Here is a 4,942-nt window from a genome sequence, read left to right as displayed (position 1 = left end):
CGTGGGGCATTTTCTCAATTAGTGATCAAGGGGGTAGGGCCTCTTGTGGGTGGTGCCATCCCTGGGCTAGAGGTCTTGGGTCTTATAAGAGAGCAGGCTGAGCAAGCCAGGAGAAGCAAGCAAGCCAGTAAGAAACGTCCCTCCATGGCCTTTGCATCAGCTCCTGCTTCCTGACCTGCTTGAGTTCCAGTCCTGACTTCCTTTGGTGATGAACAGCCATGTGGAAGTAAGCTCAATAAACCCTTTCCTCCCCAATTTGCTTCATGGTCATGATGTTTGTGCAGGAATATAAACCCTGACTAAGACAGTCCTTTACTCTCACATCTCTATGTATTCCAGTCTTCTTGTCTTTTGAATTTACACCTACTGTCATGTCTCCACTTTCCATCTTGCTGGAGAGCTGTAGCAGATTTGGGATTATAGATGTAGTCACTAGATGCCCAGCACCCCACCCCCCCTGTGAGGATCCAACCCCCAAGCTACCTCAGGGGAGAGAATGAATGAAGTCTTCCACTACCACAAATCATTCAGTTGAATGTCCTGCATTTGGGGAAATCACAGTGGATAGCACATTTAGAGTGCAATGAATAATCTTTTTACTAGGAAAACCGCTTTTGTGATCAAGGTATCTCCCATGCTAGGTTTGTATGCGATACCCAGATTTTACATGAGTCCTGGCTAATCAACCTCAGGGCCTTTTACTTGCATAGCAAGCATTTTGTCTGCTGAGCTATCTCCCCACCCGGAACTTTTGTCTCCTCCCAGGGTAACACAGGTAGGTGCTTCCTTGTCTATGCACCGCTGTGTTATAACACCTCCTGAGAGTTCCTAACCAGGGATGTTCCTCCAAGGCTCACTATTTTACCTGAGGTAACCAGGAGCATAGGACACTTGGAAATTAGTCTTAATTACTCAGTATCAGAGATAAAGCTGGTGGCCCAGAACTCCAGGTAAACAAAACAGCACTCATCGTAACCAGCACCTCTATATTAGCTTTCTGATTAGATCCCATGCCTAAGGTGTATGGAGACCCACCTCCAGTCTATTTTGGGATTTGGAAGCCATATCTCAAATATAACGCGAGTTCTGAAAAGTTTTGCAATATGTAGGGTTTAAGCACTCTGAGCCTGATGAGATAACCCTTTACTGCATATTAGAAAGGCTATGACTATACCCTCATTTGTACTTCCTACTACAGGAAATTTGATATGACATATTTTCACATTACATTTCATTAAAAAATGATAGCCCTTGTGCATTTTCTATAGGAAAAAAAATATGTACAGAAAAAGTTCAGGTATAAAAGTCATACCAGAATTTGTTTCTCCAGGAGCATTTTGGGAATATCATGGAAATTTAAAGTGCAAACCACTAATCAGAGTTTACCTACCAGAACACATCTACAATTAGCCTTCAGGAATTAGGTAGAAAAAAAATGGAATTAAAAAGAGACAGCTTCAAGGACTGCAGAGTCCAAGTATAGGTCTGCTTATCAAGACCCCTCAGCTTGGAGTGGGACTCCCCTAGAACTTGAGCAGTCCAGGAATAAGGGGTGTTTGTTATACATGCAAACCTCTGTTGCTGGAGATAGTAAAAAATGAAGCCGCCAACTCTCGGCAGGTCCAGGTCATGCTCCTCTGCTCCTGGTGGCTGTGAACAACTCTCTAGAGCTAGCCCCTGCACCAGGTGATCTCACTTGCTTAGTCTCTCAGCCTGCCAACTCTCCAGCCTTGTGGGGCCACATGGCTCCCACTGGGCCCTCTCTCAGAGGGAGGCCCTGAGTTCCTCCAGCTTTCATGCAATGCACCCCTGGTTAGCCATCTCAACACCTAATACCCTGTAGAATCAAAACTCTTAATGCTTAATTAGCCAATCAGATTTATGTATCAATAATAAAAGAATTTACAAGATGCCAATACAAAACTTCAGAGCCAAATGGTAATGATAAAACTTTAACCCAATTATTCTAATTTTTTGATAACACCATATCAGCCTCCATTCTGATTCTCTCTCTCTAATCCTAAGACCTCTCTCTCTGTCTCTCAACTCCTCACACGGCCTCCCTTCTCCTTTTCAATCACAAGCCTCCCACTGCCCTAATGTGACTAGACAGGGAAAATCCTACAACACAGTTCAATTATCAAAATCGCAGAACAAGCTTCTAATTTCATGATGATGTTTCACAAGTGTGCTAATAATTTGATGCCTTAGAAGGACACATATTTACTTTTTATTTGGTTCTATAGATGAGAATCCTGAAGCAAATCCTATGGGGTTACAATTAAGTTCCAGTCAAAAAGCTATCTGATGTGGAGGTTCTTGAGGAGAACACTTTATTAGCTTTTACCAGTGTACACCTATATTACTGGAGTTGTGGCTCATATCTCCATCTTCAACGTGTACCTCTAGTCCTTGATATTCTTCTGTTATCAGGCTCCCCTTCTGACCTATGTGTCCTCCCACTTTCTCTTATTAGAATCTTACAATCATATTGGACCTACCCAATAACCAATAGTTCTCAGCCTCCTTGTCTGTCTCAAGTTTCACACCTGAACTATATTGATGAATTCCTTTTCCACTTAATGCAATATATCCATAAGTTCCAGGATTTTGAGGTGATATTATTAGGTATCATTATTTTTTTAAGTAAGAAATACATGCACAGGAATAGCTGGAGCTGAAAAAGTCTTGTACCAAATGCTGCTGTCTTAAGGTTGAGTGTCAATTTCGAAAAGAGTATGCCTTTTGCCTTATTTACCCAGAAACTGCCATCGATTAATGAATTGGCCATAAACCCCCTATATCCTATCAGCATTTTCAAGGGATTTTTTCATAGTTATGGGTGTTCAGAAAATCAGCCAGTGGTTTTCAAGAGAAAGTGATTATATTAAGGATCCATTTAAGCGAAGAATTATCATAAGAATTGCCTTAATAGCTGCCATTTAGTCTGCATTCACTCTATATCGAATTTCCCAAGTCCTATATCTACATTTATATGGTTATTGCTATACACCTTAAAGTTGATTTTGGCATTTCTTTAAAAAGAAAATGAATCTAAGGGCCCACTAACCTGCCCTGACATGACTTTGGAAACAACCTAGCAGAGTTGGTGATTTTCCTATAGAGAATGACAGTATATTTATGTGCAACATGGAATAATATCCTTTTCATCTAATAGTTTTTCTATCCATAATTTTAATTTTATTAGTATATTAATATTTCATGTTATATACTTTTACAATTGCCATAATAAACATAGAGATAATAACTAGTATTTTCTCACTGAAGACAGAATTATTCCATTGGGGAGGAAGGTGGTATCCTCACAGAGAGCTTACATGAAATCTGAGGAGAAATTTATTTCAAACAATAAAAATACCACTTCTTAAATGTTTTAAATCTTTTTAAATTGGTAGACTCCTAGTTTAAAATACAACATTGGTATTATGGTATAGTTTTATTGTGAATTCAATATATCCATCTTTCTCTGTAAAACCCCATTGAGATTTTAAAGAAATTTACTCAGAAGGGAAAATTGGAGAATGGTATCACTCTTTGAAACTTAAAACTAAGAGTGACTTGACCTTGTAGTTCTGCTGGGGAGGCTGGCTCTGTCCCCATGTATGTTTTCTGTGCTGTGGAAAATCACAGTACTTTGAATATTAACCATTTGCACTATGTGCACAAAATGAAGAAAAAAAACCATCTTCATAAGTGCATTAAAATGACTAATGCTTAATTTGTGAGATGAGATAGTTCCTCCTCTGACCTGCAAGTCCTATAATGAGATTTTCCCCTAGTTAGTAACTTGACCATCTTGAGTCTCAAATATTTCTATATGACACAATAAGGTGATTAGGGGATACTAGGGACAGTCTTTTCTCTTCTTTGCTTTCTAAGTGGGTGTTCAGCTTTCACTTCAAGAATCTACTACATATATTCATTGTTGCAAACCATGAGAGCCCTGTGATAAACATCTTGCCCCAGATAATTGAGAACCCTGAGATTAACATCCTGCCTGACAATCACAAGGATGAGAACCCTGAGATTAACATCCTGCCTGACAATCATAAGGATCCCGCTTGGCCCTGAGAAAAGAACATTCACGGAAATCCACCTCCTCCCCACCTGTCACCCAGGAGCTCAACCCCAGAAGATTTTGTAACCTTCCATCTCCCTCCTTCCTCTTCCCCTCCCCTCCAAGATTTTTGCTTTAAATATGCTCAGCTCCACTAAGTAAACGGCTCTTGACAAGCAATGCTTCCTTGAGTCCTGTCCTCTCTCTCCCATTCTTTATTCACAGGTTGTGACCCTCCTCGTTCCCCTGAATAACTTGACCTGCAGACCAGGTCAATTCATTGTGTGGAAAGTCTAGATGTGAGTTTTCATATTTTCTTGAAATTGTTTCCAGAAATTTTTTCTTAAAGCAATTACAGCACTAAGTGAGAAAGACAGATACATTTTTAGCACCAACTCATTGTTCTCAGATCTGAGCACTAGCTCTCAGTTATTGAGCTGTGGCTTAACAGGCATGATATTGTTCTTAGTCCTTGAAGTTTTAGGTTCCTTGTATTCAAAGTTTTAACTGTAGTTGACAAATGTGAAAATCTCCCTTAAATTTATCTTTTTTGAACATCTGAGGTTATTCATCTTTTCCCCATTGTTCCAAAAATAGGCCAGTAGCATCTTCCAGATCTTCTGTCTGTGGGCAAACATTCCTCTCTGACAATAAGCACAAGATTTACAACCTGTTTTATTATAGACACAGGATATTGTAAATAATTTGGATTTTACATAAGTGATCATACTATGCCTGGCATAAGTCTTCTCTGAGATTTTCGTACAGATATTCAATTAACATAGCCTAATAAAAGTATAATTGCCCTTTCTTTCAAAAAATAATTTGGTTTCAAACTTATATCTACAAGAATATAGTCATTTT

The 4,942-nt window shown here is 39.3% G+C and overlaps 1 non-coding gene across 1 annotated transcript; it reads right to left on the bottom strand.

The window, feature by feature from the left end:
* Nucleotides 1-487: 487 nt before the first annotated feature.
* LOC116075604 lies at nt 488-649 on the bottom strand. The gene has a single exon (XR_004112639.1). It is a non-coding gene; the product is annotated as a U1 spliceosomal RNA (small nuclear RNA).
* Nucleotides 650-4,942: the final 4,293 nt, after the last annotated feature.

This window comes from Mastomys coucha, unplaced genomic scaffold, assembly GCF_008632895.1.
Source record: "Mastomys coucha isolate ucsf_1 unplaced genomic scaffold, UCSF_Mcou_1 pScaffold3, whole genome shotgun sequence".
NCBI lineage: Eukaryota > Metazoa > Chordata > Mammalia > Rodentia > Muridae > Mastomys > Mastomys coucha.
This window is presented reverse-complemented; position numbering and strand designations above follow the sequence as displayed.